Source organism: Aotus nancymaae, unplaced genomic scaffold (genome assembly GCF_030222135.1).
Source record: "Aotus nancymaae isolate 86718 unplaced genomic scaffold, 86718_ANA_hifiasm-v0.15.2.pri h1tg000048l, whole genome shotgun sequence".
NCBI lineage: Eukaryota > Metazoa > Chordata > Mammalia > Primates > Aotidae > Aotus > Aotus nancymaae.
In genome coordinates this window covers 13832453-13858463 of record NW_026988462.1, presented here as the reverse complement: position 1 = coordinate 13858463, position 26011 = coordinate 13832453, and the positions used below count along the sequence as shown (strand labels likewise).

Genomic DNA, 26011 nt, shown 5'->3' with positions numbered 1-26011 from the left:
TAGTTTCCACCTTTCACCATTATGAAATAGTGGTATATCTCTTGGGCATTTTTATAACACTCCAATTCTGTTACCACTTTCTGCTTCAGTGATTTATTGTGGCATAACAAAATAAGCTGAAATTTAATAGTTTAAAAATATTATATCAGGAATTTTAGTAAAGCTCTGTTGAGCAATTACTTGTATCCATATCATATCAAATTTTGTAATTTGGTGAAATTCAGCCAATAAATGTTCTAGTATACAGGAGCCAAGGTGGCTCAATTTCCATGCCTGGCATCTGAACTGGGATGATTGGTAAAGCCAGCAGTAGGCTAGCATTGATGTGTCTCAATGTATCTTTTTCATATAATAAGCTTAGGCTTCCAAAATAGAAGGGCCATCCAGTGTGAAATGTAGCCACATTACAGTTTAAGATGTAGCAAAACAACACAAGACAAAACAAAAATAACACAACAAAAACAGACAAAAAAACACAAAGAAAAAATAGAAAGGGAGAAAAATGAAAATAACTAACTTTACTCTCCTCATTTTTATGTATTTGCCCTTGGTTTAACCCAAGTAAAAGCAAAAGTAAGTAGAAGTCACACAGCAACCATGCCTAGTTAATGCAGTCTATATGGATCAAAAGGGTAAAGAGTTGATCTAGAGTCTTAAGCAGAAGAAAAACAGGACAATTCATTAGTTTTTTTGTTCAACAATTATTCAGTCTCTTCCTTCAGTTAAAGAAAGCTTTATTCTTATTACTATGAATATAAAAATTACTACTAGCTACTGTATCATTGGACAGGTGAAAATTCAATTGTCATCTCTAGTTCTAACGTTTATGGTGTTGGGAAAAATATTTTCAGCAGTAAAGATACATTTTTATCCAGATAATATAAGTACCTTCTAGAAGACACATTGCTGCCTCTTCCATGAAAATATGATACAGTGTGATTCTTCCCATGGAGCTCCACAATGGCCTCTTCTGTGGACAAGCTGGGCTCTAAAAATAAAGGTAGAACCAATAAATAATAAACTTTCAAATCAGAAAGCACCAGACTCAGAGGGGTTTATTGATTAATGCTATCAAATACTTAAAGAAGAAATGATACCACTTTTTTTCAGTCTCTTTCAGAAGACAGAAGCGAGAGCTAATGTCTACTTTATTTTATGTGGCCAGCAACACTCTAATACACAACCACACAGATATTATAAGAAAAGAAAATGACTGATCAAAATCACTCATGAAGATCAACACAAAAGTTATTAACAAAATATTAGCAAATCAAATTCAACTATGTATAAAAATAATTAGATACCATGACCAAGTGAGATGTATTTATGCAGAGCTGGTTCAACATTTGAAAATTCATCACATAAACAGGCCAAACAAGGCAAATCACATGATTATAACTGATAGAGTTCAATACCAATTCATAATCAAAACTCTCAGTAATCCCAGCACTTTGAGAGGCTGAGGTCAGTGGATCACAAGGTCGGGAGTTCAAGACCACCCTGACCAACATGGTGACCTCCTCTCTACTCAAAATACAAAAATTAGCAGGATGTGGGGGCGGGTGCCTGTAGTCCCGGCTACACAGGAGGCTGAAGCAGGAGAATTGCTTGAACCCAGGAGGTGGAGATTGCAGTGAGCTGAGATTGCACCACTGCACTCCAGCCTGGGCAGAGTGCAGTGATAGAATAAGACTCTGTATATTAAAAAAAGAAACAAAAAACAAAAAAAACCTCCCAGTAAACCAGGGGAACTTCCTCAATATTATAAAGGATATTTACAAAACCCACAGATAATATACTTAATGGTTAGACACCCAAAACATTCCAAGTAAGTTTAGTAACTGCTTTACAACATTGTACTGGTAGTCTTAGCTAATTCAATAAAGCAAGAAAATAAAATAAAAGGTGTGAAGATCGGGAAAGAAGAAACAGGACTGTCTTTGTTCACAGATGACATGGTTGTTTATACAGAAAACTAAAAACAATCAACAAAATACTTCTAGAATAGATAAGTTTTCATTGTATGGTTGCAGGATATACTAAAACACAAAAGTCAGTATATGTCCTATATTCCAGCAATGAACAAGAGGAAATGAAATGTAAAGACACAATAACATTTATGTTAACACCCTAAAATATGAAATGCTTACATATAAATCTACCAAAATATGTACAAGGTTTATATAAAGAAAATACAAAACTCCCATGAAAGACATAAAAGCAGAACTAAATAAATGGAGAAAAAGTCCATATTCATGGATGAGCATTATAATATTTTCAAAATGTAATTTTTCCCCAAAATGATCTATAGGTTCAATGCACTGCCAATAAAAATTCAAGCATGTAAATTTCGGATTTCAACAGATTAATTCTAAAATGTTTATGGAGAGGCAAAATTTCTATGATAGCCAAAACAATATTGAAGAAGAACAAGGTTAGAGGACTACACTCTCTGATTTCAAGATTGACTATAAAGCTGCAGTAATTAAGAAAGTGAGGTATAGGTGTAATACAGACAAAAAGATCACTGGAAGAGGATAAAGAGTACAGAAATAGACCCACATTTTATCTTTGACAAAATTTCGACAATATAGTGGAGAAAAGATAGTCTTTTCAAAATCAGTGCTAGAAATTCCATTACTGGGTATATAAATAATATACATCATTCTATGATAAAGACACATTCATGCATATGTTCTTTGCAGCCCTATTCACAATTGCAAAGACATGGAATCAACCCAAATGCCCATCAGTGATAGATTGAATAAAGAAAATTTGGTACATATACACCATGGAACACTATGCAGTCATAAAGAGGAACAGGATAATATCCTTTGCAGGGATGTGGATGGAGCTGGAAGTCATTATCCTCAGCAAACTAATGCAGAAACAGAAAACCAAACACAGCACGTTCTCAGTTATGAGTGGAAGCTGAAGGATGAGAATACATGGACACATGGTGGGGAACAACATACACTGTGTTCTGCAGGTGGAAGCTGGTGGAGGAAGAGCTTCAGAAAGGCTAGGTAATGGATGCTGAGCTTAATACCTAGGTGATTGGTTGATCTGTGCAGCAAACCACATGGCACATGTTTATCTATGTAACAAATCTGGACATGTACCCCATAACTTACAATAAAAGTTGAAAAAAAAGAAAAAAAAATAAAACTTGATGCTAGAACAACTGGACATCCAGTTGTAAATAAATAATCCAGACACAGATCTTACATGTTTCATGAAATTAACTCAAAATTGCTCACAGACCTGCATGTAAAACAGAAAATTATAAAATACTTAGAGCAGAACATAGGAGAAAATCTAGTTAACTTTTGTTTTGCAATGACTTTTTAGGTGCAACACCAAAGTGTGATCCATGAAGAAGCAAATTGGTAACTTAAACATTTAAGCTAAAATTTAAAATGTCTGAGTTGTGAAAGACATTGTCCAGAAAATAGAAAGACATACCACATACTAGGAGAAAATATTTGTCAAAGATATAGCAGATAAAGAGCTGATATCCAAATAGAAAAAGAACACTTAAATCTCAGTAATAAAAATACAAAAGAAATGATTAAAAAGTAGACCAAATACCTTAACAGATTTCTCACCAAAGGAGATATACAGATGGCAAGTAAGCATATGAAAAGATTCTGTACATCGTATATCATCAGGTAAATGCAAATTAAAACAAGATACCACTACCTACCTGTTAGAGTGGCCAATATCTAGGAAAAACAAAACACCACCAAATGTCAAGCTGACAACAATAAATGCCAGTGAGAATGTGGAGCAACAAGAGCTCATTCATTGCTGGAGGGAATGCAAAATGGCACAGCCACTTTGTAAAACAGCTTTGTAGTTTCTGACAAAATTGAACATATTCTTACTGTGTTATCTAGCAATTACACTTGTTAAAATTATCCAAAGAAACTGAAAACACCAAAGCCTGCACACAGATATTCATAGCAGCTCTTCTCATAACTGCCAAAACTTAGACATAACCAAGGTGTCCTTCAGTAGGTGAATGCATTAATAAACTGTGATATATCTAGATGATAAAATATTATCCAACATTAAAAATAAATAAGCTCATTCTTGATTTGGCTCTCTTTAAGTCTGTTATTGGTGTATAGGAATGCTTGTGATTTTTGCACATTGATTTTGTATCCTGAGACTTTGCTGAAGTTGCTTATCAGTTTCAGGAGATTTTGGGCTGAGATGATGGCGTCTTCTAGATATATAATCATGTCGTCTGCAAATAGAGACAATTTGACTTCCTCCTTTCCTAATCGAATACACTTTATTTCTTTTTCTTGCTTGATTGCTCTGGCTAGAACTTCCAGTACTATATTGAATAGGAGTGGTGAGAGAGGGCATCCTTGTCTAGTGCCAGATTTCAAAGGGAATGCTTCCAGTTTTTGCCCATTCAGTATGATATTGGCTGTCGGTTTGTCATAAATAGCTTTTATTATTTTGAGATACGTTCAGTCGATACCTAGTTTATTGAGAGTTTTTAGCATAAAGGGCTGTTGAATTTTGTTGAAGGCCTTCTTTGCATCAATTGAGATAATCATGTGGTTTTTGTCTTTGGTTCTGTTTATGTGGTGAATTACATTTATAGACTTGCATATGTTGAACCAGCCTTGCATCCCCGGGATGAATCCTACTTGATCATGGTGGATAAGCTTTTTGATGTGCTGTTGTAATCGGCTTGCCAGTATTTTATTGAAGATTTTTGCATCTGTGTTCATCATGGATATTGGCTTGTAGTTTTCTTTTCTTGTTGAGTCTCTGCCAGGTTTTGGTATTAGGATGATGTTGGTCTCATAAAATGATTTGGGAAGGATTCCCTCTTTTTGGATTATTTGGAATAGTTTCAGTAGGAATGGTACCAGTTCCTCTTTGTATGTCTGGTAGAATTCGGCTGTGAACCCATCTGGACCTGGGCTTTTTTTGGGTGGTAGGCTCTTAATTGCTGCCTCGACTTCAGATTGCTACAAAGAGAATAAAATACCTTGGAATACAACTAACAAGGAACGTAAAGGACCTCTTCAAGGAGAACTACAAACCACTGCTCAATGAAATAAGAGAGGACACAAACAGATGGAGAAACATTCCATGTTTATGGTTAGGAAGAATTAATATCGTGAAAATGGCCATACTGCCCAAAGTAATTTACAGATTCAACACTATCCCCATCAAGCTACCAATGACCTTCTTCACAGAACTGGAAAAAATCACCTTAAACTTCATATGGAACCAAAAGAGAGCCCACATAGCCAAGTCAATTCTAAGCAAAAAGAACAAAGCGGGAGGCATCACACTACCAGACATCAAACTCTACTACAAGGCTACAGTAATCAAAACAGCATGGTACTGGTACCAAAACAGAGATATAGACCAATGGAACAGAACAGAGGACTTGGAGGCAACACAACATATCTACAACCATCCAATCTTTGACAAACCTGATAAAAACAAGCAATGGGGAAAGGATTCCCTGTTCAATAAGTGGTGTTGGGAAAACTGGCTAGCCATATGCAGAAAGCAGAAACTGGACCACTTCCTGACACCTTACACTAAAATTGACTCCAGATGGATTAAAGACTTAAACATAAGACCTAACACCATAAAAACCCTAGAAGAAAACCTAGGCAAAACCATTCAGGACATAGGCGTAGGCAAGGACTTTATGACCAAAACACCAAAAGCATTGGCAACAAAAGCCAAAATAGACAAATGGGACCTAATCAAACTCCACAGCTTCTGCACGGCAAAAGAAACAGTCAATAGAGTGAATCGGCAACCAACAGAATGGGAAAAGATTTTTGCAGCCTACCCATCTGACAAAGGGCTGATATCCAGAATTTACAACAAACTAAAACAGATTTACAAGAAAAAAACAAACAAGCCCATTCAAAAAAGGGCGAAGGATATGAACAGATACTTTACAAAAGAAGACATACATGAGGCCAACAAACATATGAAAAAATGCTCCTCATCACTGGTCATTAGAGAAATGCAAATCAAAATCACATTGAGATACCATCTCACGCCAGTTAGAATGGCGATCATTAAAAAAATCTGGAGACAACAGATGCTGGAGAGGATGTGGAGAAATAGGAACACTTTTACACTGTTGGTGGGAGTGTAAATTAGTTCAACCATTGTGGAAGACAGTGTGGTGATTCCTCAAGGACCTAGAAATAGAAATTCCATTTGACCCAGCAATCCCATTACTGGGTATATATCCAAAGGATTATAAATCGTTCTACTATAAGGACACATGCACACGAATGTTCATTGCAGCACAGTTCACAATAGCAAAGACCTAGAACCAACCCAAATGCCCATCCATGATAGACTGGACAGGAAAAATGTGGCATATATACACCATGGAATATTATGCAGCCATCAAAAACGATGAGTTCGCGTCCTTTGTAGGGACATGGATGAACCTGGAAACCATCATTCTCAGCAAACTGACACAAGAACACAAAATCAAACATCATATGTTCTCACTCATAGATGGGTATTGAACAATGGGGACACATGGACACAGGGAGGGGAGCACTATACACTGAGGTCTGTTGGGGGGCAGTGGTGGGGACAGCGGGGGGTGGGGAGTTGGGGAGGGATAGCATGGGGAGAAATGCCAGATATAGGTGAAGGGGAGGAAGACAGCAAATCACACAGCCATGTATGCACCTATGCAACAACCTTGCATGTTTTTCACATGTACCCCAAAACCTAAAATGCAATAAAATAAAAAATAATAATTAAATAAATAAATAAGTAAATAAATAAATAAATAAATAAGCTATCATGCCATGAAAATACATGAAGGAAAATTAAATGCATGTTATTAAAAAAAATAAGTCGATCTTAAAAGGATACATACTGTAGAATTTCAGCTAATTTTATATAACATTCTGGAAAAGAAAAAAAAAACAACTTGGAAACAAAATGATCGGTAGTTACTAGCAGTTGGATTGAGGGAGGAATGACTAGATAGAGCATGGAGGATTTTTAGGACAGTGGAAATACTCTTCATGGCACTATAAAAAGGGATATATGATATCAAACATTTATTCAAACACACAGAAAGTACAACCCCAAGAGTGAACCCTAATATAAACTAGGGACTCTGGGTGACACTGATGTGTCAATGTAGGTTCAATTGTAGTAAATGTATTACTCTGATGGTGCATATGATAATGGAAGAGGCTATGCATGGGTGGAGGCAGAAAGTATATGAGAAATCTTAGTACCTTCCACTCATTTTGCTCAGAACCTAAAACTTCTCTGAAAAATGTGTTTTTTAAAAAGCAGAAGAAGTAAACTTATTGATGACCAGCATAAACCCATGTTGTTTGAATAGTTTTACTTCCCATTACCATAATTTTTGACTCAACATATATGCAAACTCTGGCATCCAAAAAAAGTACACTTAGCGAACGCAGCTATGGTTAAATTGGCCTGGCCCTGGTAACATTTGGGTTACTCAAGTCGGTGAACTGAAGGCTTAAAGAGGAGGTTATTAATAGCTGGGGTCAGTGTTTCTTATATACAACATAAATTTGGGTTTGCTGCTATGCTGTGGTGGCATTCAAGACTATATCTATTACATTTTTTAAGTTAATTAAGACTTTTTAGTTGTACAGCTATGAATATATTGCACTTGTGCCTGTTAGATAAACTTGAATAAGTGAAGAAAGATGACATTCACAGCAAGACGTGTCTTATCAATCTGTTTATTGTCAGACATTTGTGTAAAGAATGTCCTCTAATAAGCATATCTATAAAATGTATTTTCTGTTTATTTCAAGAGATACATCCATAAAGTCACCATCCTCTAATCTTGAATTCCCAAACCTTACCCAGCTGGTGAATCCATTAGCACTCTCCATTCATTCCTGCCAAAGACTTATGCTTCCAGCCACAGATTCTTCCTAAAAATGGGTATCATATATTTTCCTCAAAGTTCTGCCCACCAAGAAGTTCACTGTTTAACATTGTTTTTCAAACCCAACCCTGGATAAGGCTATTTTTCAGCAGCCATTTAATTCTGGATGATGCCAGTTTAACATACAGACTCAGCTGCAAACCAGGGCCATATTTTTTTTCTTCTGTTGACAGTCATAGTGGACACCCCATGGGGTCCTATCAGTGTTGTGAGAGAGACGTGGTAGAACAGCATGAGTAGGTATTATGGTAGACTGAGCCACCTGTTCCAGTAATTTATTTGCATCTTTTCAGACTTGTTTGGATCTAGTTTGTATATGCCATTTCTATTTATAGATGGAATGCTGCTGTGCATGCATGAGATAATACTCAATCTATGATTGATAGCTAAGTTCAGAGACATTTTTCCCATGGCCAGACATTCATGATTCTTCAAATAGTCACTATAAATCTTGAAATAATTCTATTCAACATTATCAGACATAGCCAATTACTAAGTAATAAGAAAATTACCTGCATGTATCATTTTCACATCCAAACTCTGTCTACTGCAATCACATAGCTACAGGTTGGACTTCTCTAAACCCACAGTTATGTTGCCATATAGATTTCACTCTAATCAAGTTTCTGTAAATTTATTTTTTAAAAAAATGGAAAACAAAAGCAATATTATTCCTGCTTTATAGAATACTTTTTATAATATGCCAGCTCCAGTTTAAAGTCAATCTCTTAAAGGCTCCTCTGGTGAAGTTTTTTTGTTTTTGTTTTAATTTTTTGTTATTTAGCCCTATGTGATGTAGACTTCAAAGCCAGGGCTAAGAATGAAAAAAATAAAAATCATTATAGTTGACAGAATATTGACTATAATGTTCTATCTGTCAGATAGAACCATAAAGACAGATAGATAGTAATAGATGATAGACAGATTAATCTACAGGCCTACTTTAACTTATTGTACTATATCACTCTTTCCAAATATTACATTTTTTACAAATTGAAGATTTATGAAAACCCTGAATGGAACAAATATATTGGTGTCATTTTTCCAACAGCAAGTACTGATTTTATTTTTCTGTGTCTTATTTTTCTAATTCTCACAAAATAACTTTTTGATTCTTCGTCTCTTGCATTTTAAACATGTTGTATTGTGTACTTTCAAAATACTCCCATGGGGAAAATATAATTGTCTATTTTTTACAGAAAGGTAAAATAGGGCTAAAAGGCAACTTTTTTATGGAATTGAGGACTTGAACTTAGGTCTTGCTATAGTGTGGTGCAAAAGTTATTGTAGGTTTTGCCATTGAAAGTAATGGCCAAGGCTGTCGCAGTGGCTCATGCCTGTAATCCCAGCACTTTGGGAGGCTGAGGCAGGTGAATCTTCCAGTAGTTTGAAACCAGCCTGACCAATATGGTGAAACCCTGTCTCTACTAAGAATACAAAAATTAGCCGGGCATGGTGGTGTGTGCCTGTAATCCCAGCTACTTGGGAGGCTGAGGTAGGAGAATTGCTTGAACCCGAGAGGCAGATGTTGCAGTGAGCCAAGATCACACCTCTGCACTGCAGCCTAGGAAGCAGAGCGACACTCCGTCTCAAAACAAACAACAAAAGAAGTAATGGCCAAAACTGCAATAACTTCTGCACCAACCTAATAACTGTAAAGACTATATTATTTTTACAGTGGTATAGTTGACATATATTGCATTTATTTAAAATGTTCCATTTGTTAAGCTTTGACATATGTTGCACATATGAAAGCATCACAATAGATTCTGAACATCCACGTCACTTTCAAAATGATTCTCCTTCCCCTTTGTAATCCCTTCCTTTCCATTTCAACCTCATATTACCAACCGCTGCTCTAGTTTCCAACACTACATTTAATTTATGTCTCCCAGAATTTTATGTACATGGAGTAGTGCAATATGTACATTTTGTCTGATGTGTTTAATTCACAAGAATTATTTTAAGATTAATCCAGGCTGTAGCAGGTATCAAGAGTTCATTTATTCTGCTAAATTGTATTTCATCATATTTTTTCTTGCCTTATTGTACTGGTTAGATGCTTTAGGATAATACTAAATACATGGATGAGATTGGGTATGCTTCCTTTTTCTTAATGTTAAAATCATATGATATTTCAAAATTAAGTATAATTTATAGACACTCTTTCTAAGATTGAGGAAGTTTCCCTTCTTTCCTAATTTGCTGATAATTTTTATCAGAAATACATGTTGAATTTTTCAGTATGAGTTTTAGAGCCATTGAGATAGTAATACTATTTTCTTTTTTAAGTTGATGATATGAACAATTACATTAATTAACATTTTAAGGCTAAAATAAATTTTTATGTCTGGGTTAAACCCCAGTTGGTCCTGATATATAGTCATTTTTGCATATTTCTGGTTTCGATTTGCAAAAATTTTGTTTTGCTTTTTTTTTTTTTGCATCTGGAGATATACTGGTCTCTTGTGTTCTTACCTTGTAATTTCTTTATTTAGTTATAGTACAAAGGAGTGCTGGTTTTGTAGTGTGGGTTATGAAATATTCCAATTTTTTTGTAATTTTCTGTAAGTTTTTAAAAGTAATTTATATTTTTTATTTCTGAAAATTGGTAGTTGTCACAAGTGTAATGTTCTGAGGGTGGAATTTTTATTATGAAAAAGTTTTTAATGAAGTGCTTTAAATAGATACAGTATTATTGGAATCTCTCCTTAGCATCACTCTTGTTTTGTGGAATTTGATAGTATGATTATTATAAAAAATTTACGTATTTCATGTATGCTATCGAATTTTTTGACATAATGATATTGAAAAATATCATAGTATTCTTTCATACTTGTAAAACTTACAGTAATATCACTCTATTACTCCTGATATCGTCAATTTGAATCTACTCTCTTTTTTGCTCAGATTGGTCTGACTAGAAGAAATTAATGTATTCATATTTTTACAATACCAGATTTTGGTTTCATTTATTTTCTCTATTGTTTTTTTCTTTTCTATATCATTAATTTGTGACCTTATTTATGCTATTTTCTTTCATCAACTTCATTGGTATGTTGTTCATGATAGATTTTCCATCTGTCTGTTCTAACAATCATTGCGGATGTTGAAATCTCAAGAAATTGTGAACTTTTCTGTCTCTTTTTTTAGTTCTATTGATTTGCTCTTCATATAAGGTTCAGCTCTCAGTTCATAAGCATTTAGGATTCCAATGTCCTCCTTAAAAATGGCCCTGCTTTTCATTATGAGTATGTTGCTGTGTGTCTGGTAATTTTGTTCACCTTATAATATATTCCATTGAATATTTGAAATAGGAAATTTAGCTTTCTTTTGATTAAGGGTAGCATTCTGCTCCTTTTCTATTATTTCACATTAACCAGCTTTTACATTTATAATTGAAGTGTGTTTCTCCTGGTAGCATATGCTTTGTCCTCCCTTATTTTAAAATCTAATCTAGAAATGTCTGTATTTTACAGGGGTGGTTAGACAATTTACATTTAATGTGATTATTGCTTTGGTTAGGTTTATGTCTATAATCTTGTTCACAGTTTTCTATGTATCTTTATTTCTTTAGTTTCTTTTTGCTCCTTTGCTTCCTTTATTTGGTATGCTTCCATGTTCTATATCTGTTCATTTTCTTGGCTTTCAAGTTACTTGTAGTGTAAAATATGAACTTATCACAGCCTAATGTGGCTTCTTTTTGTCTTGAGGCCCCATCCTTTTTCCAATTTTTAACGGTTGTTTTGGATACTGTATGTTTGTGCATATTTATGTGGTACATGTAAAATTTTCTCATGTGCACAGAACGTGTAATGATCAAGTTAGAGTACTTAAAGTGTCCATGATCTGACTATCATTTCTATGTGTTAGGTGTATTTCAAGTCCTCTCTTGTAGCACTTTTGAAATATACAATACACTATTGTTAACTATAATCCGCTTACTCCATTATCAAACGTTGGAACTTACTCATTCTGTCTAACTGTATGTTTGTGCCCATTTACCAATTTGTCTTGACCATCCCCCTCACTCCCCGCCAGGCACGCACACTTCACACACTTCCCAGTGTGTGGTATCTATCATTCCACTCTCCATCTCCATGTGGCCAACTTATATAGCTCCCATATAAAAGTGAAAACATGCAATATTTTTCTGTGTCTGTCTTTGTTCACTTAACATAAGGACCTCCAGTTCTATCCGTGTTGCTGCAAATGACATGATTTTATTATTTTTTATGGCCAAATCATATTTCATTGTGTATATACCCTATTTTTATTTATCCATTTATCTGTGGATGGACACTTAGACTGATTTCATATCCTTATTGTTATGAATAGTGCTGTAATAAATATAATAGATTCAGGTATTCCTGTGATATAATGATTTATTTCCCTTTGGATAAACACCAGTTACAGGATTGCTGGATCATATAGTAGTCTTTTTAGTTTTTTGAGAAATCTCCATACTGATTTCCACAGTGGCTGTACTGATCTACATTCCCACCAACAGTGCATAAGCATTCTCTCTCCTCTGTATCCTCACCAACATCTGTATTTTTTGTCTTTTTAGTAATAGCTACTCTAAATAAGGTAGAATGATATCTCACTATGGTTTTCATTTGCATCACACTGATAATTAGTGATGGTAAGCATTTTTTTCACATACCTGTTCGGCCATTGGTATGTCTTTTTTTTTCTTTTTAATGGTGCAACTCACTGGCAGTCTTGCCAGGAGAGCACCTGCGTGAAAGAAGACATACAAATTCAGTTTTATTCATTTTCTTTGCCCTTGTTTTAATGAGATTGTTTGTTTGTTTGTTTTCTGTTGAGTTGAATTCTTTGTATATTCTGGATATTGTCCCCTGTCAAATGAGTAGTATACAAATATATTTTTCCCATTCACCAGCTTGTCTGTTCACTCTGTTGATTGTTTATTTTACTGTGCAGAAGAATTTTAGTTAAATACAATCCCATTTGCCCATTGTTGGTTTTGTTTTCGATTCTTTGTGGTCTTAGTCAAAAAATATTTGCCTAGATCAATGTCCTAAAGAGTTCTGCCTGTTTATTTCTAGTAGTTTTATAGTTTTGGGTCAAAATTTAAGTCTTTAATCTATCTTGTCTTGCTTTTTGTGTATGGTGAAAGACAGGCTTTCACTTCCATTTTTCTACAAATGGTTTCCTTAGCACCAGTTATCAAAGGGATGTCCTGTGTCCAATGGCTGTGTTGAAAATGAACTGGTCATAAATATGTGAATTTATTTCTGACAGTCTAATTTTAGTACTATTTTACCACTTCACATAAAATATAAAAACAATAGTATAATTTTATATCTTGACCTTGTGATACTATGAATATGCATTTTACTTTTCTATATGTTCTCTTATATATGTTATAAACCCTGTTGTACTTTTTAATTTTACCTGAGCATTCAATTACTTTTTAAAATACCTAAAGTAAGCCAGGAGTGGTGGCTCAAGCCTGTAATCGTAGTACTCTGAGAAGTGGAGGCGGGCAAATCACCTGAGGTCAGCAGTTCAAGACCAGCCTGGCCAACATTTTGAAACCCCATCTTCACTACAAATACAAAAATTAGCTGGGCATGGTAGCACATGCCTGCAGTCACAGCTACTCAGGAGGTTGAGGCAGGAGAATCACTTGAACCTGGGAGGCAGTGAGCAGAGATCATGACACTGAACTCTAGCCTGGGCAACAGATCGAGACTCCATCTCAAAACAATAAAAATAAAAATAAATACCTAAAGTGATAAAAAAAATCTTTCATATTTACATATGTATTTGTCATATGCAGTGCTTTTTATTGATTTTGATAGATCTACATTTGTATTGCTATCACTTTTTTTTGACTTTCTGAAGAACTTCCTTTAACATTTTTTATGTGCTGCTTTTTGTGATGAATTATTTTAGTTTCTGTTGTTCTGCAGATATTTATTTTGACTTTATTTTGAAAATACATAGAAAGTCCCAGGTTGATTTTTTTCTTCCAGTACTTTAAAGGCATACACTCTTGTCTTTTCATTTACATTGTTTCCAACAAAAAATGTGCTGTCTATCTTATATTGTCCCACTGTATGAAACAGGTCTTGTCACTCTGTTTATTATTAATATTTTTTCTTTATTGCTAATTTGGAGCAAGTTAATTGGAATGTTCTTTGCTGCAGGTTTCTTCATGCTTCTAGTATTAAAGTTTTATTATACATCTTGAATATATAGTTTACTACTTCTCATCAAATTTAGAAAAATATGGCCCCTGACAATTTCACATATTTTCACTGTAACCTATCATCATTTCTCTACCTCAGGAGTTCAAATTATAATTACCTTGGATTTCTTAATGTTGTCACACAGTTCAGCAGTGTTTCTTTCATTTGTTTTTTCACTCTTCTCTTTTTGTTTCAGTTACGAGAGGTTTCATTTTTTTTCCTTTAAATTCACTAATTTTTTTTCTTCTGTGGTATCTAACTGCTGATCTCACCCAGTGTATTTTTTTATCTCAAATATTGTGATTTTCATTGCTTTATGTGTAATTATTTTTTTAGAAAATATGTATTTTCCATATCTCTACTTAACTTTCTAAACATATAGTATTCAGTTAAAATAACTGTTTTTATGTCAATTTCTGCTCATTTGAATATCTGTGTCTAGTCTGTCAATTTTCATTAGCTAATTTTTTTCTCATTATAGTTTATATTTGCCTTATTTTGTCATACCTGAAGATTTTTGTACTTTAAAATATATTTTTTAACTATTTGGTGTTAGACAGTTTAGTTACTTGAAAGTTGTTTCTTTTCAGGGTTTTGCTTTTATTATTGATTAGGCAGGAAGTGAGCCATATTTGTTGTAGGACTAATTATTCCTCACTATTTGATCAAGTTTTTTCACACACTCTCCCCAATATCCCATGAATCTTTAGACTTTCTAGTGGCTGGTGAGAATATTCCTGGCCAGTCTCAAGCACTGGGCATTATTAGTCATAGTCTTTTCATATGATTCTTTCAGAGATTTCTGCTAGTTTCCTCACATATATATATTAATATTTTTAGTACACTGCTCAACACTTGAGAAGAACCCACTAAGAACGCCAAAGTTTTATCTGTGTAGTTCTTTTATCTGCATGTATCTTTTTAATGATCCCTGTAGTCTTAGATATTTCTCCAAGACTCAGTAAGTCAGTATAAATTTCTTCTAGGCTCTTTCTTTATTCATCATTATCTGAAAATCTTGGGGCACTAATCTGGGGTAATCATAGGAACAATTTTTTATCATTTTTTTCCCTTTAATCTGCCGTATTGCTTCCCTTTGTTGTTTAAAGTTGAATGTCCTGAACACTGATTTTTTATGTATTTTATTCATTTTATGATTGTCTGTGTTTAATGCACTATCTTTTTTTTTTTTTTTTGAGATGGAGTTTCACTCTTGTTGTCCAGGCTGGAGTGCCTCAGCCTCCCAAGCAGCTGGATTACATTACAACATTTAAGTTACAAGCTAAATGTTGTAACTTTAGCCATTTTACTACCCTGAATCTCTGTAGAAGAAAAGCAAAATATGGTAAGCCAGGTAACACATACACAAGATAAGTATTTCATTTCATTTTAATATTTGTAATGACTTTGTATCACATCTTATTTTATAATCTATGGATTTTAAAAGCAGCATAACAGGGTTCCTATTCTTTATTACTTTTTAAGAAAGTACACTGAGCAATTTTACTATTATCTTTTGAGGATTCTCATAGAAGTGTGTACCTAAAGAAATAAGAAAGTATAATTGGTATTCAGTGCAGGTTTAATTGAATACTTGGCAGATATTCAGCCAATGCTACCTAGAAGAGTTGATTACAGAATTACATTTGAATTGATGATTTTGAGTTCTCAAAAATGGATTAAGACACAGCATGAAAATATTTCACTCATAGGTAATATAAAAAAATGTGCAAAGATGTGAATAACGTGTTTGCAAAAACTCAAATAGAATGCTGTTTCTGGATTATAGGGTCATGAAATGTTAATTCAGTATTGAAACATGAGGCTGAGCTAGCTGACCACTGGCAGATTGAAAAAGAGTCTGTATCATAGCCACCATACCTGACCATGATCCAACGATTACTGTATGACTTAAATAAAAAGATGAGGAAAAGTATAATCTTTAAGAAGCTATATTGAGCCTCCAACAGAAGTTAGAAAACATAGTTTGTAGACGCTACTATTATATGGGTTTGAGATTTGGGGTAATACCATTAAGTCATCATGAAAATAGCATCACAAAAGAGAAAACAGGTTGATTTTCAGGATGTGGGCTTTTAAGGGTATGCAAAGATAAGGCAGTGTCAAAGGTTTTGTGGATGATTCTAAAAAAAACTATGAAACAATTAGCCAGAAATTTCAGGGTAAACAAAAAATAAAAATAACACTAGATTATAATAAACTATAGTACAACTAGGAAAATAGAAGATTATTTTCTGTAAGTGGGATAGAAAAACTCAAGATTTTGGAAGCAAGGCATTTCCCCCACAGAATTACATTAAAAACAAGTTTTCCTTTTTAAAAAAAAAAAGTCTCCCTACTTACAACTTTCTCACCTGGAAACTAGTTTAATACATTAGCATGCAATATTTATATTGTGGGTAACAATGGATTAAGGGATAATTTTTATAAAGATTTAATGCCTAAAATAAACCTTTATGTTCTGGTCTTCTTCAATCCTCTGGTTCTGCATATGATCAGCCTACAAATGCAGAAATGCTTAAAACTTTCATTTCTTCTTTCATGCCACGGATTGTGTGATCTCTGATTCTTACAGCACATAATCATAGATATTGGGACACTTCCCTCAACTGCCTTTTCTTTTTATGGCCAACACTTGCTCATCCTTCATGTTTCAGCTTTAATTATACATTTTACAAAACGTCTTTCCACCTTCCTCTGCTACTCTCTCAATCAGATTAATGTGCTCTCTGCATCACTGGAAAATACCTTAACTTACATTATTAGTTTGATATTACCAAATATACTATTTCTATATTAAGAGTGAATATTCAGAGCAACCTTTAGCATACCTTCTGAGAATCACCAATATATGCATTAATAAACTGTTCATAGATCCTGGGTGAGCAGTAATTGCTTATGACCTCATTAAAAGAATTTTTCTTCAAGGAGGAGCTCTTCTATTGAATGTCTTAATTTTTATTTTTCAATATCTCTTATAATGCACAGAAAATCAACAGGGGATTTCATATTGTGCACCTGCAACTCCTTGAAAATAATCTTCTAATATGTCTATGTAACCTATGTTTACTCTGCTGTAAGTTGCCTAGGAAAAACTTATTATTTGTTTACTGACAGGGTAACAAATTTTATATCTACGGTTTTGTTTTGTTTTTAAGGCCTGGAATTGGGGACTTATAAGCCTCCTCAAACACTGCTCTCCAGCATTGCTGCCTGGGGTGTCTCTTATGTGCTCTCTGTTACCATGGTCAACACCAACATTCTGAATCCACTATTTTCCTATTTTTATTTTTCTTTTGGTTCTGGCTTCCGTCCCCTGTGGTTATATTTACTGCGGAGCATGCATCTTTACTGCTGGCAGCTGCTGCATCACGTTGTTATGTTAATGCCTACAGAACTGCAGACAGTGCCAGTGCAGAAAAGTGCAGAAGCTGCTCCCCTGTGCCTCTGTTTCTTTGTGGTGTGCTGCCATCCACAATGGTTTAATTCTTCTCCAGCAGCCACCCCAGGATTCTAATGATTCACAGAGATTCTTTAGTGTAACGTATCTTTCAGGTTTTCACTCACTGTTATTTCTCCCAGGAATTCAAACTCATGTCTATAAGAGTTAAAATGAAGAATTAAATTTATCCATTAGTATAGACATTTGCTCATTCAGTTGACTTACTTTTATTAAGTTCCTGTTAAGTGCCAGGTGCACACCAAGACAGTGAGAATATGATGAAGTTACCACTCTTTGCCAAATCAAATGAACAGTCCAGTTTAGCAGAATAGACAAATATTAAAAAAAAAAAACACACACCTACATAGTCCCAAATATTTACAGATAGCTTATTATCTGTGAGGCATTTGGAATGGAACAATAAATAAAAATGACTAAGCCACTGCCTTCTTGATTTAGAAGTCCATGTCCTTATAGAGACAGTTAATATACTCAAATAGTAGTAGCACCATATTACATGTTGAATCATGGATAGAATGTAGTTTAAATAGAACATTCTCTTTTAAAATACAGCATTTCAACAGAGATGTAAATAATGATAGAAATGGTATTCCAGTCAGAAGACTATCAGGCAATTAAAATAAAACATGTAAATCCATTATAATTATTACATTTTGAGTAGCTCCTCCTCAAGCTTTTTTAAATCAGTGTCATAATTTTTAAGGTATTGTATTCTGCTTCCATGTTTAACATTTTTGCCAAAATTGCTATCCTACATTTTTGCCTCTTCATTTCCCTGCTAAAGTTAAAACTACATTCTGGATTAACTTGGACAGCAGAAAGCAAGTAATTTTAATCTTGCATTTTTCTCAATTTAAGATTCCAAGTTAGTTACTAGCTATTAAACATGAGTTCAAAAGCATTAAATCTATTTTTTTCAAAAATCATTAATTCTTTGGTTGAAGTTGATAGGAATAAGCAAGCTAAACATTCACATTGATTAATCATCAACTGTTGAAGTGATTCAATCAATGAAGTAAAGGATAATCATTCTGTGCATTTGTAATAGTTAATCAGATTCTCTCAATGCTAAAAAGTTCCAATTGAACTCTTTATGAATGGTTTACTTTGAGAAACTGATCATGATTGCATGTGATTATTACAGTAAAGATATACGACACGAGACAAATTTACACAAATGTGTTATGATTTGTACATCTCACATGAGTAAGATTAACTTCCAAGTAAACTATCCTTGTTTTCTTTTCAGTGCAATATATATGACCCCTAGGACTACAAATTAATAATATTTTATTAAGAAGTATTTTGAATATATGCATGTGTGTGTGTATATATATATATATATATGCACACATATTATATTTTACATACCTTTGGAAGTTTAACATTATACATAAATTTGTGCCAAGAAAAAGGTTTTATGTTTTTGCTATTTATGCATTAAGTAATTGAGTTGTTCATTAAAATTAAGAAAGAAATATTTCTATGCATTTTGAGCTGCCTATGTTTTTAGTGAGCAAGACGAACACTATTTTAGGCTATGGGTTGTGAAATTCCTTTCATTTCTTTATATTTAATAATAATGTGGGTTTGCAAACCCCACCCAAACATTGTATATCTACAGGTTTGAAATGTTATTCCTTGGGCAATGAGTTATATGCATATTTGGGGTCATGTTAGGCAGATAGCAAATGCATGAAATTAGCTCCAACTCTGACTCAGGAATGTTGAACAAAAAGATAGTGAGTAAGTTCTCAGATAATTTCAAGTAACATAATCTCATACATAATTTCCAATGTTGGCATTACTTTAAAATCATAGATTGTTGTCTTTCACTACGCTGCAAATCATCCTAAAATATAGCAGCATAAGACAAAAACATTTATCTTTCCATTTCTGTCATCAGAAACCTGAAATCTCCTCTTGGTCCTGCGGCACAGGGTTTCTCTCAATGCTGCAAAATCATGAGATGGGTGAATCTGAATTACCTCGAGACTGATCAGCTATTGCAACAGAAAGGGATAACTCTCGTTACTTTGTTTCTTTCTCTTTGTCTTCTTTCTGCATGGTCCTTAACAAGGTGATATAATAAAAGTGAGTGGCCTTTGCCTAGAGGACTGAAAGATGGAAGACCTGGAAACCAAAAAACTTCTGAAAGATCACAGAGAGGAGAGAGACTTGTAAAGCAAGTAAAAGGTTTTAAACTCCTATGCACAACTTCAATCTGTGTATGCATGCATCTGATTCTAGTTAGCAAATTTAAGACTTTGTAAAGTGCAAAAAATATATATATAGCTATCCACCAAGGACCACTGTATGTTGCTTGGACAAAAAAAAAAAAACCAAAAAACTAAATAGCTCTTTTGCATCTTTAAAAAATTAACCTTGGAACCATGGACTACAAAAGGTAGGTTAGACAGTGCAGCCCCAGATTAATTGCCTACTAAGGTAAAATATCAGTATTATCCCTAAGTTTAGTAAAATTACTGAAGTCTTCACCTTTGAGTGATGGATACAATCCAAAATAAAAGAACATAAAAGGAATCATGGCAATTTCAACTTGAATTTGAAATGGGAATCAGTGAATATCAATATGATGAATACAAAAATTGAAATAATTCATTAAAGAATTAAAGAATAATAATTCTTTAATAATTCATTAAAGAATGTAAAGCACCTTACAAAAATGCTCAAATATACAAATATGAACACTCGACATAAATAGAAAAATACGAAATTTCTTTAAATAAAATAATATATTAAAAATCAAAATCTATAGAATTAAAAAGATATAAAAACTAAAATACATATTTAAAACCACTTACCAGACAGACTTAGTAGCAAAAACAAGGTGAAGTTTTATCAGCAAGATGATAGAATAAAAAGTCCCAGCCCAGGTTCCTTCACAGACAAAGTAAATTAACAAAAATGTACAGACCAAAAAAATCTTTATAGGAATTCTAGGAACCAGTTAAGAATTTGCAGTATGCCAGGGAAATACAGAGCTCAGAATAGCTGCGTGGAAATAGGTGAGAAGAGCTGTTTAATTTTATCTACAATTATCCCTTCCATAAGCCCACACAGCATAGCTCAGTTTGTGGCTTCTGGACTAGGGAGTAGAAAATAGTGAAATAAGCACTCAACATTGTAGCTTTTATATAGGGCTACCCTGAGGGACAGGGTTCTGTTTGCCTACTCCAAGCACTAATGGAATCAACATGGTTTGGATGTCTCCAGACTGCTGAAAGCAAAGGTGAGCAAGGGTGGCTTGTCGCAGCATCAGAGGATCTATAGATACAGTGCTACACATGAGAGAGTCTACAGGTACAGGTCTATAGATATAGCGCTACAGATAAGGTATAGCTCAGCACAATCTAGAGGAGTCCAACTTGCGGCTTCTCTAATGGAATGGAGGGAGAAGAGTGAAGCCTGCATCTAGAATTTAGGTTTTTGGATAGCTTCTCAAGGAACTGAAATGTGTCTTGCCTGATTTGGGAAACTGATGGAGAATTTGCATAATTTATAAGTCTGAGAGGCACTGAGAACAAAGGAGAGAAGTATGCCTTTACACTGTAGAACCAGAGAGCCTGGAGTAGCACTGACAGACAGCAGAGGGTGAAAAAAATTGTGAGTTTCTGAAAAAGAAACAAGGAAACCTCTCTGAGAAATTACACGTGAAAGCTCAGAGAATTTGTATACCTCAAAAAGGTTATAGTGCCTCCCCAAATATTCAAGTTGATCCTTGAAGTTTTTTCCCTGCATAAAGCCAGTCCATAAAGACTGGCAGAAGTGACAGTTGTTTTCAAACTACAAAACTCAGTAAATAAATAAGTAAATAATCAGAAGACACACAGAAGAAAAGAGAAACATAGCCCAATCAAAGAAATAAAATGAATCTCTTAAAATGAACTCCAATAACACAGACAGCAATTGTTTGTGTTATGTAGAATTTAGAATAATCATTTTAAAGAAGGTTTATAATATACAAAAGAACAGTTAATTAAATAGAATGAGGAAAGTAATGCATGAACAAAAAGAGAATAGAAAAAAGAAAGAAATAAAAGACAATATATAACAAGGGAATTTATGGGACTGAATAATAAAATGAAAGTTCACTACATGGCTACAGCTGTAGACTTGAGTAAGCAGAAGAAATAATCAGTAAACTAGAAAACAGGTCATTAAACATTACCAAGTCAAAAGAGAAAAAAATAATGTGAAGCATGCCTAAAACATATGTGACACCATCAAGCTGACCAAAATATGCATTATGGGACATCCAGTAGAAGAAAAGAGAAAGGGACAGAGAGCTTATTGGAAAAAAATAATGACCAAAAACTCCCACTAACTGAGGAAGAAAATGGACATCCAAATTCAAGAAACTCAAAGTACTCCAATTAGCATGAACATAAAAAGGCCCACATTGAGACATGTTATAATCAACCCATTAAAATAAAAGACAAAGAAAGGATCTTGAAAGTAGTAGAGAAAAACAACTTGTCATGTACAAGAGAATTCCTCTTAGATTATCAATGGATTTTTTGGAATAAATCTTACAAGTCAAAAGAGAGTGGAATGAATTATTTAAAATGATGAAAGTACACATTGCGAATTGTCCTGTCAGTCAAAACAAAACAATGCTATACAGTAAACAAAACATCCGACAATATAAAGTTTGCTTCTAAAAGTAAATGTGTAGAAAAATGGACAATACTGAAATGGTGGTGTGTAAAGCACTTTTACTTCTAGAATAAAATTTAAAAGAAAATAGTATACAAATAACTATAATTATAAAATGATGTTAATGCACACATAATACACCAAGATGTAACTTGTGACATCAATAACACAAAGTGAGGGTGAGGATATGTAAAAAAGTAGAGTTTTTGTATATAATAAAAGCTAGTGTGTCAATAGCTGAAAATAGATTGTCATAACTATAAATGTTTGATATGAGCACGCTGGTAATCAAAAAGAAAATACCTATGTAAGATATACAAAATAAAGTAAGAAAGAAAATAACTATAAGATAGATAGAAAATAACTTAATTTATTTCTTTAATTTATTATTAAGTATTATTTAATTCTATAGCTTTTGATTTTGAAAATAATTTAAGAATTTTGCTGAAGTAATTACTTTAATTTTAAATATCTTAAGCTTCCTAATCAAGAGACATAAAGTGGCTATATGCATTTAAAATATATAGAACCAAATGCTTTTTACAAAAGACTCACCTTAGTTGTCAAGGCACAAAGAAACCTAAAGAAAAAGAATGAGAAATATTTCCACAAGAGAGCAGCAGTAGCTATAGACATATCAGATAAAACAGACTTAAACCAAAAACTGAACATATAATGATAAAAAGGTCAATTTACAGGAAGATACAATAACTTTAAGCATATACACATGTAATAACAGAGCACCCAAATATATGAAATGAACACTGACAGAATTAAAGGGGAAAATAGACAGTAACACAAAAATAGTAGAAAATTAGATCCAGAGCAGAGGATGTTTCACCCTGAAGTAAGCCTATTCTTAGGAGGAGACATAAAGAGAAGTTGTACCTAAGTTCCCACTGAGGGTGGGTCAAAGTACAAGGCCTGCGGAAAGGAGAGAAATTTAAGAAAAATTTGGTTAACAAAAATATTGTTCTGGCCACTGAAGATAAAATTGTTCATTTGACTGTTTATGGGAGAAAAAGGGGAATTTGCAGAGTCTGTGTCTGGCTTTATGATAGGTACAAATGGGAAGGGTGTCTTTTTGCAGTAAGCTGCTTTTGGAGTGCACAACTGATGGGGGATTTTCTTAATCATGGCTGTTTAACAGGGTTACCTATTCACACCATCTTTCCTTGCTATTTTCCCTTGCCATATATATCTCTTCCATTTGGCTGTTCCTGAGTTGTATCCTTTATAATAAACTGGTGAAAGTAAGTAAAGTTAAAAACAAAACAACAACAGCAACAAGTGATGTTTGGAAAACTGAATATCCACATGCAAAATACAGACATGGGTCTTATTTCACAACATATATACACATTAACTCAAAGATTTATGCATAAGGCCTAAAACTATAAAACTCCTAGAAGAAAACATTGGAGAAAAGTTTCAGGGCATTAGAAGGATCAATGAAACCAAAAGCCTAGGCAAAAAAGGACTAAAGTAGACAAATTGGACTATATTAAACTTAAAATCTTATGTGCAGCAAAGAAAACAATTAATAAAGTGAAAAGGCAAACAACATAACACAAGAAAATATTTGCAAAGCATATATTGGATACAGTGTTAATATCTACAATATATAAAAACTTCTACAGTCACTGAATTTGAACAGACCTCCTTAAACTTAATATGGAACCAAGAAAGAACCCACATAGACAAGACAATTCTAAACAAACAAACAAAAAAAAAGCTAGAGACATCACACTACCTGAGTTCAAACTATACTACAATGCTTCAGTAATCAAAACAGCATGGTGCTGGTACCAAAACAGAGGTATAGACCAATGGAACAGATCAGAGGCCTCAGAAATAATGCCACACATCTACAACCATCTGAGCTTTGACAAACCTGACAAAAACAAGCAATTGAGAAAGGATTCCCTATTTAATAACTGGTGTTGGGAAAACTGGCTAGCCATATGCAGAAAGCTGAAACTAGATCCCTTCTTTATACCTTACACAAAATTTAACTCCAGATGGATGAAATATTTAAACATAAGTCCTAACACTATAAAAACCCTAGAAGAAAACCTAGGCAATACCATGTAGGACATAGGCATGGGCAAGGACTTCATGACTAAAACACCAAAGCAATAGCAATAGAAACCAAAATTGACAAATGGGATCTAATTAAACATAAGAGCTTCTACACAACAAAAGAAACTATCACTAGAGTGAACTGGCAATCAACAGAATGGGAAAAAATTTTGCAATCTACACATCTGACACAGGGATAATATCCAGAATCTATAAAGGACTTAAACAAATTTACAGGAAAAAAACAAGTAACCCCATCAAAATGTGGGCAAAGGATATAAACAGACAGTTCTCAAAAGAAGACATTTATGCAGCCAACAAATATATGAAAAAAAACTCATCATCACTAGTCATTAGAGAGTGACTAATGTCAAAATCAAAACCACATTGAGATACCACCTCATGCCAGTTAGAATGGGGATCACTAAAAAGTCAGGAGACAACAGATGCTGGAGAGGATGTGGAGAAATAGGAGCACTTTTATACTGTTGGTGGGAGTGTAAATTAGTTCAACCATTGTGGAAGACAGTGTGGTGACTCCTCAAGGATCTAGAAATGGAAATTCCATTTGATCCAGCAATCTCATGACTGGGTATATACCCAAAGGATTATAAATAATTCTATTACAAAGACACATGCACATATATGTTTATTGTGGTACTGTTTACAACAGCAAAGACTTGATGTAACCCAAATGTACATTAATGATAGATTGGATAAAGAAAATGTGGCACATATATACCATGGAATACTATGCAGCCATGAAAAAGGATGAGTTCATGTCCTTTGCAGGAACATGGATGAAGCTGGAAAACATTGTTCTCAGCAAGCTGACACAAAAACAGAAAACCAAACACTGCATATTCTCACTCATAAGTAGGTGTTGAACAATGAGAACAGAGACACAGTGGGGAACATCACACACTGGGGCCTGTCGGTGGGCAAGGAGCTAGGGGAGAGATGGCAGGGGGTGGGGGGATTAGGGAGGGTAGCATTAGGAGATATACCTAATGTAGATGGTGGGGTGATGGATATAGCAAACCTGCATGGCATGTGTCTACCTATGTAACAAACCTGCACATTCTGCACATGTACCCCAGAACTTAAAGTATAATAAATAATTTTTTAAAAAAACAACCCAATTAAGAATTGTGCAAAATACTTGAGATTTTTCTCTAAAGAAGATGTAAAAATGGCTGAAAGGTGTATGAAAAGATCCTCAAAATCATCATCAAATAATTGCAAATTAAGTCCACGGTGAGATATCAGTTCACATCTGTTAGGATAGCTGCTATCAAATGACAGCAATGACAAATGGAAAACAAAATGTATGAGAATCTGAAGAAATTGGGACGCTTGCACACTGTTTGTGAGATTGTAAAGCAATATAGCCACTATGATAACAGCATGAAAGTTCCTCAAAAAATAAAAATAAAACTACTGTATGCCTCAGTACTTCCACTTCTTTTTTTCTGTCTGTGTGTGTGTGTGTGTGTGTGTGTGTGTGTGTGACAGATGAAGTCTCACTCTGTGTTGCCCAGGCTAGAGGGCAGTAGTGCTATATCGGCTCACTACAAC

The 26011-nt window shown here is 34.1% G+C and overlaps 1 long non-coding RNA gene across 1 annotated transcript in view; it reads right to left on the bottom strand.

Annotated features, from left to right (window-relative positions):
- Positions 1-931: 931 nt before the first annotated feature.
- The window catches only part of LOC135268964 (uncharacterized), a 396879-nt gene continuing 371799 nt past the window's right edge, over positions 932-26011 (bottom strand). The window contains exon 5 of the long non-coding RNA XR_010337296.1: positions 932-988. This is a non-coding gene — a long non-coding RNA (uncharacterized LOC135268964). The remainder of the gene's footprint in view (positions 989-26011) is intronic.